Below are 10,819 nucleotides of genomic sequence, written 5' to 3' on the forward strand. Positions count from 1 at the left end.
TTATAGACAGAAATATTGTTCTTCAATTTGGTCACCTGCCACTGTGTCTATAGCATTCTGCTGCTAACACAAGGTGAGGGGTTGATTTGCCGGCCATGGAAGTCGCATTTCGATGGGAGTCATAGGTGAAAAAAAAAAAAAGCTCTTGCACTTAGATTTAGTTCATCACCTTTTATTGAACCCTTAGACTTCAAAATACTATTGCATAGGGGGGCATGCTTATGAAAATCTAACACCAATAAAAAAGCAATAGAAAGCAGAGGGCAGAATTGTAAAACAACCATCTTTCGTGATAATTCGAGTGTGTAAATATTCATTGCGTCAATATGTATTGTTCAACAGCACTGCACAAATAAGCATGATCAGGTATAGCAACTACTCTGTCAGGAAGCTGGTTCTACAGATGTATAAATGTCAAGGCATGAATGCTCATACTACGTCGCACACATAGCACAAAGAAAACCTTTTTTAAGAGTTGTCCCTTCTGGCAGTTATGAGTGGGCCATAAGCAGCAGAAACTTTATCGCAGGACATTGTGTAATACCGCTTATGAAAGAGTGAAGAGGCCTTTAACAGCAGTACCTTATGCTGCTCTAATAAGAGGAGCGATGAGCAAAAACATTTCTGGTACAGCACTTAAACAGTAACTTTCTGCAAGACAGAAAATTCAAGGTCAGAGTTGGAGGTACATTTGGCCCACACACACCAACAACACGGGCATACTACAAGAAACACTACAGCCTATGGTGTATTACAGTCTATGTGAAAGCTATCTTATACAGAAATCAAGAATGATGCAAGAAGCCCTCGACAACACTGCAGACTTTCTTGGCCAGTCTGGCCTCTCGCTTTCTGATAAGTCAGCTCATATCGACGTCGGAAAAAAAGAAAAACTAGAATCAAGAACTACCCCAGATTGCACATTGTGATCCACATAGCTGGACAAGTATGCCCGAAAGTCAATGTCCACAAATCCTCAGCAAGTGTAAGCCCATGACGGCAGAGCCAGCACGTGGGTGAAAAAATTATGCAATGCCTGGACGCAACTTCCACACCTGGTGAAAAGAAATCTCGAAATAATGGGGGTGGACGAGTGGATACTATAGAAAATCGCAGATGCATTGCTTGTGTCCAAGGTATGGTACGGTATGAATTACCTGCAGCACACAAAAAAGACAACTCATCGAATACAGGCATCGGGTAGTAATAACAGGTCTTTCCAACTGTACCATGCTTGAAGACCTCTATGAGAAAGAGCTAACGAGCAAGCACCTAGACAGAGTAGAATTGCTGCCTGCAGCACAAATTCTTTGTCGCAAGAGCTCAGAACCTCGTACCAAGATACTATGCCAGCTAGCATATGAGATGCAAAGACGACTACCCCTCCCTTCAGAAACACAACCTCGGGAGTACCTGAACTTGAAACACAACAGGCCCATACCGTGGAATATGGGGGTAAAGAATTAGGCCAGGAGACTATATGCAACTGCCAAAACCACAGGGGAGGTTGCTAATCATGAAGATGCAAGCAAACATAAGGCACATATAGTACACTGATCTGGCAATAGCAGTGTAACAGCAGTACGACACTACATAAAACTAAACCCCATATAAGTGAGTACCATTCCAGGTCATCCTACACCTAGAAAAGCTGAACTGAAAGCAATCAAAGCAGCACTTGTAGTGCAGATTACACCCTGCACAACACCCTGCATGGATTCACCAGAAACTGTCTGGGCCTGCACATCACACAAGATTGTCAGGAAAATCAGATTGACACGCGACTTGCAAGCACATGGCCAGAAATTAAATTACAGGATACATAGCCATGCAAATATTCCAGGACACAAGCGGGCTTATAAGCCTGACATAATAACTGAAAATTAGAGTTTGTGTGTATTCATTATTAACTAAAGTGCAACAGATAGACAACAGACAAGAACGAAGCGCTCTGTGTGTTCACTCCATTCATGTCCATTGCATTTCTGTTGCACTATAGTTAATGAATTCATAAGGCTGCACAGGAGAAGAATGATACCTCTGCCCAAGGGCCCGATCTCACATCCAAATCCACATGTGTGCACACACACGCACACAAATGTTGCAATAGTGCATAGCATGAAGCAGTATCAACAGGATGACACTAGATATGGATGAGGACTAACTTTCAACTGAGGTTCATTTGTAAAAATGTGGCGAGTTATACAAATTACCAGAAAAAGAAAGGACGACGAGCAAAACGAGAACAAGGTGAAAGCAGGAGCCAACGTCTCGGCTAGTGGACTTGTCTTCTTCAAGGTCCACGTTTGGAAACATTGGCTCCTACTTTCACCTTGTTCTCATGTTGCTCATCGTCTTGAATTTCCATCTCCTGCCTTCCCCGAGTTTTCCCCAGAAAAAGAAAGACATCTTTGAAAGATAGATAAAAATTGGTGCTTGATGCAGCCAAACATAAATAAAAATGCTACAGAAAGAAAACAGAGAAAAATTCCAAGTGCAGGAAAATATCATTACAATTGCCAATCCTGCATGCCAGCACCTTTCAAGAAACACTGTTGTTATTCCAACAGATAGACTGACAGCTTGCTTATGCAAGCACATTCTTCCAGTTCCATGCCATTGGGAAAAAAAATGAGTTTCCTGGAAGGTAGCCACATACACACTTGGTGATCACAATGTTTTTTTTTTTCCCTGGACTTGTATATTTATATGTATATTCTCCCTTTCCTGCTTTTATGTTTGGTTTCATCAAGCACTAGTCTTTATCAGGTTTTATTGTTGTACTACTTTGTGGTAACCTTTATAGATCATTGCATTTTCACAATAAACCTTTTAATTAGAAGTTAGCATAACCTGTTCTTACTGCTTCACACTGTACGTTCTTGCTACATTGGCCAAATAAAAGATTTTATAAGGTCTCATGAGGGCCATTAAAGTGACTTGTTGCAGTCTAAAAAAAATGAATAGCCTGGCTGCAAATGGCACCAGAGAACACATAGGACAAACAAGAAAACCGAGATGATCTAACAACCAAAGGTTTAATGTACACACTGAGTAAATGCTCGCTGACAAGCAATAGACTGAACATACACAAAAAGGAGAAGCAAAAATTCATGTGCGTTTCCTGACAGGAAATGCATCCATTCTAGCGGAGGCCGTGATGACAAGATTAACGCAGCGTTTTTAGATCTACAGCTGCCGTAACTTCTCTAGGCAGCCGATCTGCACAGAATGCTAGCTTCTTCCTCTACAATGCACGCTCAGATGTGGAGAGTGCATTGTAGAGGAAGAAGCTAGCATTCTGTGGAGATCGGCTGCCTAGAGAAATTATGGATGCTGTAGATGCAAATACACTGGGAGAATCTTGTGTCAGCATGGTCGCTGTTACACTTTCAGAGATGGATGCGTTTCCTGTTGGGATCTGTATGGACACACATCAGATCTTGCTTCTGCTTTTTGTGTAAATTTGATTTATTGCTTGTCGAACAGCATTTACTCGGCATGTTCAATAAACTTTCATTTGTTAATACACCTCATGATTGTCTTGGTCTTTAGCAGAAAGGTGTTCATTCTTTTTACAGTGAAGCTGCTTATGCCTAGGCGAAACACTCATGGTCCGATCCCCAAAACCCTAGTGTAGGGGTATGAGCCATTGTTTAAGGGAGTGTGAGCCATTGCATTCGTCTTGCATGATGGACGGAGACATTTCGTGCTGGGTAGACATAGAAATGCTTATGCATTTCAAACATACATTTATCTGCGTATTATTGCAGGGAAGGGACACAGAGAGGGATGGGGTTAAGACAAGATCGTGATGTCATTATTATCTCGCAGCGAAGGTGTGGTGGGCCATTGGCTAGACCGATAGTGACATCGTTTCTCTCTAGCAGCAGAGTGCGCGTGCAGCAGTCTCTCTCCGACTTCCCAAGAGGTTCGAAAATGTGTCCCTGTATTTAATTAAATGAAATGTGCAGCCGCGGTGTGTCACTTCGTAACTACAGTGCATAACTGAGTCATAAACATTATGATTAACGTATTACAAAACACAAGTGCGTAACATAATCCAGAAAGACTTTGATGGACCCGCTGGATTAACGCAATGAACCACTCATTGCACTTTCCACGATGGTGATCTTGCAAAGTGCAATGCGTGGCATTCCAAACAAACAATGTGATAAACCCAAGCCAAACATGTGCATAACCTCATTGAGAAACACAGACATAACCAATAATATAGAAAGACTTGAATAAACCATTGGAATTAACTCAGTGATAAACACCGGGGCCGCACATTTCAGCTTCGCAGGTTTACCGTCTGTACAGGGTGCATGGGCAGTAACTTTTTCTGGTATTGTTTGTTAAGTATTGTATAATGTTGTGCCAGTAAAACATGTTGGGCTAGTTGGTGCAATGTATTGGTACTGCTTTTTTTCTTAATGTTGTGCCCTTCTTCCTTTTGTAACAACTTTTTTATTCCTCCTTGCATAATACTCCAACCTTGCAGCCTGCGAGGTATATAAATAAATAAGTACATAAGCACGTCATTCATTCATCTGCATACACCTCGCACCATTCCTTGCTCAACAAATGTCACTGTGTTGATGTCTCGCAGCATGCATCTACATTAACTGTCATTTGGGTTTCGGTATCGTTTGTGAACAGTGTAATGCATAAAGATTACATGACATCAAGGTTGTGACTTATGCGGTGCATAAGCAAACCTTGCAAAAGATGACAAGTTGGATTGTTGAAAGTAAGACAAATTGTATATATCGCAGTTACTTTAACCGCATTTAATTGACCACTTGACAAAAACTTCACTTCGCATAGATTCCAACACGTACACTGAATCTGCAGTTTTTTTTTGCTTATTAATGTAGTTGTTACTGCATGGCCACATTGTAGATTTGAAAAGAAAGTTAAATAAATTTGTTTGTTGCAAAATAACAATATGTGTAGATCACTGCGATTGTAACACCAGAACTTGATACAAACATGCACACTATAGGATGCAAGCAAATGCTCAGGACAAACTCCAGAATGTTTGCATCCTGATACTTATGAAAGTGAACGGTTTCATTCCATGGCTGTCAAAAGAGGGAGAGAGAAAACTTAATTGTGTTCGTGGAACAAAAACGCATTGATAAGCTTAGACATATAGTCATTGCTTAAAGCTTTCGAAATGAATAATTATAGCTTGCTATCGACATTGAAGCAGCCTTTCGACAGCAAGAAAAGGAATCAGTTTTTCCAGCTCTGAACATTGAATTGCAGGAAATGCAAGCAGGCATAAAATTCTGCCAATATAATATGTTTAGGAATACCAAATTGGAATAAACATTGAGGCTTGGATTTTTACTTTCTCTGGCTGAGCAATCTAGCTTGAAATGACTCCCATAAGCATGTCGTAGCAATGTTGATCTAATACAGGTTAAATGCATGACTACCTTAAGAAATCTGGATGATTGCTATAAATTACAGTGAAGAAACTATAATATCTAATAACATTAATAATATAATAATAATATTTATTTCCACAAAAGAGGCTAACCGTGAGAGGCGTGCGAGGCTGAGCAGAAAGCTGAAAAATTCTACGGCAAGTGCGAATGCCGCAGGCCTACGATCCTGCTTTATGAATAGCGCGTATTGATATGGTCTTCTTGTTAGAAGTTCCGAGTATACTGCCAGCATGAGACACAGAACAACAAAGTGGACGAGAACCGTGTCCTTTAGAATGATATGTTACAACGTACAGGTTTCTACAAAAGTGACGGTAACTGCTCGAAACATTTGATGCGTCGGCTTTTGCGCCTTTAGAAATATTTAGAGAGGGCTCCCGTATATATATTCGCAGCGCAAGCACGGCGATGGACGAACCAGGATAGCGCTAAGGTTGAATTTCACAACATAATTTTCATTCCACGTCGTAATCAGACAGATCATTTGAGGCTTCGTTCAGTGGCACACGCGTGCTTTCGGGTTGGTGCTTCTTGTTGCGTTTGGCGTAAGAATATGGCTAGTAGTAGGCACCACATATGCGCAATCACGGGCAATATACACGCATAATTTCTTCAGAAGCTGGCGCTGAGCACGGGTAGCGCGAGGATCTTGTTGGGCTGACACGACGACTTCGTGGCAGCCGAATTCCGAATACTGCATATGCGGTGAGGGTAGCAATATGAACTGGTCGATAGGTCATCTTGGAGATTGTTGTAGCGCAGGCAGAACGAAACGGTCATAGAAGGCAGATGAGACAACACACGGCGCAGAACCATGCAGAACCACCTGCGAACAGCTGTTTACGTGCGCCATGTCGCACTGAACTACCGAAACCGCCGTCGCGCACTCAAGACAAATCTTAACGTTTTTAAATTAGTAAACGTACATAATATTTGCTTCTAATCAAGAAAAGTCAAGAATATTATACTGTAAACGTTTTATTCATTACAATAAAAGAATTATGCAGCGTGTGCCACGAAACCTGGCAGTAAGCAATCCTGGACGTCGCACCAGTCGCATTGTTGAAATCGCAATCATGTGAAATGAGCCCTCTAAAAATCGCATTGCGACGCGTGCGACAGCACCGATTTTCGTCGTTGCAGTCGCAGCATGTGAAACAGCCTTAACTCTGAGCTCCTAAATGATCAGGAATTTATTAATCGCGTGCGCATGGCCTTAACCAATTCTCTTTATACTGACTTGCCATTATTTACTGCTTGGGAACTATTTAAACAAGAGGTTCGTACAGTGGTTATAGAAATTGGATCGGTGAAATCATTCTATAGAAAGAAAGAGGAAAGAATGCTCCTTAAGAGCCTATGTAGCCTTTATGAGATTGAATGCGAAATGCCAGGGACTTACATTGTTGACGGAGAAAACCTTAAATGTGAGTTACAAAAGTATGACGCACTGCGTTACAGAGGTGCGCGAATTCGATTTCGAAATAGGCGTGCTCTGCAGTCTGAGCAACCAACACGTCAAACTTTACCTGACGAGCGACGTCACGGTATTTCCAAAGTAATTCCGGAAATATACTTTGAAGGTAGTCTTCTAACAAATACAAATGACATGATTTCTCAGTTCGAAACTTTCTACACTATGTTGTTTAGTGCCCCTCCGGACGATCACGATGAAAAAGTTTTACAGAGTTTTATATATTTTGTAAAACCGTTACGGTATGATGACTGTGCAGTCATCAGTGTTAGCCTTACGATCCATGAAATTGAGCTAGCTATTGATCAGCTGCCTTTGTCGAAAACACCCGGCCCCGATGGACTTTCAAGTGAATATTACAAAGCGTTCAGATCAATTATCAGCCCCATATTATTAGACATATTTATTACAAGTATAGATATTGACGCCCTTCCGCAGTCTTTTTGGAAAACCCACACAGTTTTAATTCCCAAAAGTTCAGATAAAGAGAAACTGCGTTCTGTTGAAGGCTACCGACCAATCACATTGTCAAACGTGGATTACAAAATTTTTGCGAAAGTTTTATCTAATAGATTGCAATTTGCGATGCCAATTCTAAATGGTTCCCATCAGACGTGTGGAATCAGGGGCCGATCAATTAAAACCAACATACATATAGCCCGTACACTTCTTCAATACTGTTATGGTTCCACTGAGCAGCTTGCAATGCTCCAGGTAGACCTTGCTAAAGCTTTTGATCGTGTCAGTCACTCCTTTTTATTTTCTTTTCTGGAGCATGTCAATGTTGGCTCCATATTGTGCTTAAAGGCGTTAGGCTTTGCTACACCTGTTGTACTGCTCATTTAGTTATTAAAGGCCAACTCTCCGAACCCATTTCTATTTGCTCATCAGTAAAACAAGGATGCCCGATGTCCCCACTACTATTCGCCATTTACCTGAAACCTCTATGCTTAAGCGTAACTCAGTCGAGTCACATCTATGGCTTCAATATACTGGGTAATGAAGTAAAAATCTTAGCTTATGCAGACGATCTAGCGTTCTTCTGCATGGACAAGTCCAGTATTGAAAAGGCAGTATCGAGAATAGAAGAATTTGGCAGCGTATCAGGAGCGCGAATGAACTCCTCAAAATGTTTAGGCTTATGGTTGGGCTCATGGTGCTACACACCAGAACAGTTTGCAGGCGTTAAGTGGACTGATGTCCCGCCAAAGTATCTTGGCGTGCCGCTAGACGCATATAATTTAAGCGCACACTATTGGACAGAACGGGTTTCGGCCCTGGAAAGTAACGCCGAGAGATTCGTTCCAGAAGGACTTTCTATTTTTGGGAAAGCCGAAGCCTGCAATAAGTTCTTGGCAACAAAAATTTACTATGTATTGCAAGTTATTCATTGTGCTAGGCTATACATCCAACGCGTCCACTGTATCTTTGCAACCTTCGTATGGTTTTCAACTTTTGAGCCCATGAGGCGAGAGAATATTTCTAGGCGCTAGTGAAGGTGGGCTGGGCTTAGTACATCTTTATGTGCGGCAAATAGTGTCTCGTTTCTTCTTGTTTCGCGATAATTCGCATCCTATATTTCGGTCATACATGCAAGTCGCACTTGTTAATGCGTTACCTGATTTAGTTGTTTCTTCACATTTTTCTTCGCGCTTATGCTTGTGGGGGCTCATGCAAAAAGCTTGGCGGTTCGCTTGCTTGGCGGTTCGTTTCCTGACAGTTCGGTTTTCCACTGAATACTTGTATTCTGTGTCGCGCAAAACGTTGTACAAAGACTTACTGTCCATGCTATTTCCGCCTCCACTTTACCGATCAATATACATTAAATGGCTAGGCCACGATGTACTAAAGCGAGTTCGCAGAATGTATTTATCCCCTTGCTGCAAAACATCTTTTATAAAGTTCATAGTGAAACCATACCGGTTGAAATATGGCTGGCTACAAAAAACGGGTATCTTTGTCTCTTCTGTTAACCGTCGCCTTTGTGATGTACCAGAGACAAAATTTCAACGTCCTTCAACGTACTTTAAAGAAAGACTTTGAGATTAACGCTCATACTGTGCGATACCTGCTGCCAACCTCTGATAATAGAGCACCTTTCGATATGCCTTTGTCATAGGAATGCACAGTTTGTGGAAAACGCGAATGATGGACCGAAACGCCGAAACGGTGGTACCTACAAAGGTAAATTTTATCCAAATGACCGTACACCTAAAACATGTTTATGATGGACTCGGTGTACAACCAGACTGGTACCCTATTTTGGTGAGGTGCTTATCCTTACCGACCTTCTAAACAGAAACGAACTTTTTTACTCACAGTATGAACGCTGCCTTTTCTGTGTGTGACTTTCATTGTGCCCTCCATTCTTTGAATATGCAGAACAGGTGAATGTCTGGTTGAATGCTACTATAATAAATACCATGAAAGAAAGAAAAGAAAGGTCGGAATGGTGCAGTTTTTTTTTTTTTTGTGGTAAGATGCTGGGCTCGGAATCGTCAGGTCGCAAGTTCGATTCCCTGGCAAGGCCGTCTTTTCTATTTTTTTTATATTTTCCTTTTTTGTACTAACACATTTACATAGCCGTAAAGAGGTGTCCATCGTTTATTAATTAAATATTGATCAAGAACTGCAGAACTTTCGACTACAGGACGTCACACTACACACTACAGAACGACAGAATTAAACGACGTCCCAAAATACGAGAGACTGAAATTTCCTGTTGTGTGTTTCAAATGGGAACTGTAATGCTTACCGCCAAATGCTGGCGGCGAACGCTATGCACGAAGGCGAGCGTCCTGGTAGAATCGCGGCCTCTTGCGTGGGCCGATCCCGGAGGTAGTGCACAGTGGCGCCAAGGAAATTACGTCATTTTCAGGTTTCTAACATTGTTTTTCACTTTTATTATTTCATGTTTAGAAGACAGAAAGGAAGGAAGGAAAAAGAGAAGCAGAAAGCAGGAAGGTTAACTAGAATAATTTTCGGTTGGCTACCCTACATCGGGGTAATCGGGAAGGGGAAAGCAAAGATGACAGGTAGAGACAGGAGGGAAGGAGGAAATTAGCGGGGTGTTTGCTGATGCGTGCGGTCTAACAGTAATTGCACTAATAGTGACAGACGTTCACACAATTTCGTCGTCCTCAAGAAGCACAAAAGTGCCTTCACCGCTTTATGAGCCGACGAGCGACGGGGGCGGTGTTGCAGCAGCACCTGCACGGAAAGCGGCCGATTGTCCTGTTTTTGGAGAGCGTTAGCAAGTTCTTGTCTTTCTGGGGCATATCGTGGACAGTGGCACAGCAGGTGGTTGATATTTTCTTCGGTGCCGCAAACCTCGCATGCTGCACTGTCAGTCACTCCAATTAATGTAGAGTATGCCTTTGTGAAGGCAACTCCTAACAAAGGCGACAGAGAAGCGTAGCTTCACGTCGAGGAAGTCCGGCTGGAGGTAGGAGTTGCAGTGAGGGGTTTAATTTACGCAGTCGTCAAAGTCTTAAGTTTGGCGAGTTCCACTCGGTCAGTGAGAGACTGTGTGCGAGGTGTCGAAGCTGCCTTGCGGCGTCTGCCCTCGAAAGCTGAATTCGAACGCAGTGCTCTTCTTGATGTGATGTGCGAGCAGCGTTGTCGGTGGAATCAGTGGCACTGATTCCACAATGGCCAGGTACACATTGAAAGAGAACGCCGAGAGCTTTTTGTTGGATGTGATGGTGAAGTTTCATGATTTCGTATGTGAGCTGTTCATGGCAACCAAGTCGGAAAACTGATTGCGTGCACTGTAATGCTCGTTTTGAGTCAGAGAACAAAGCCCATTTTCTCAGTGTTAAAAGATTTGACATAAAAGATATGCGCTCTCAATCTAGCAAGGCATAGCATATACATATGCAGAAAT

The sequence above is a fragment of the Dermacentor albipictus genome, chromosome 1 (assembly GCF_038994185.2).
Source record: "Dermacentor albipictus isolate Rhodes 1998 colony chromosome 1, USDA_Dalb.pri_finalv2, whole genome shotgun sequence".
Lineage (NCBI taxonomy): Eukaryota > Metazoa > Arthropoda > Arachnida > Ixodida > Ixodidae > Dermacentor > Dermacentor albipictus.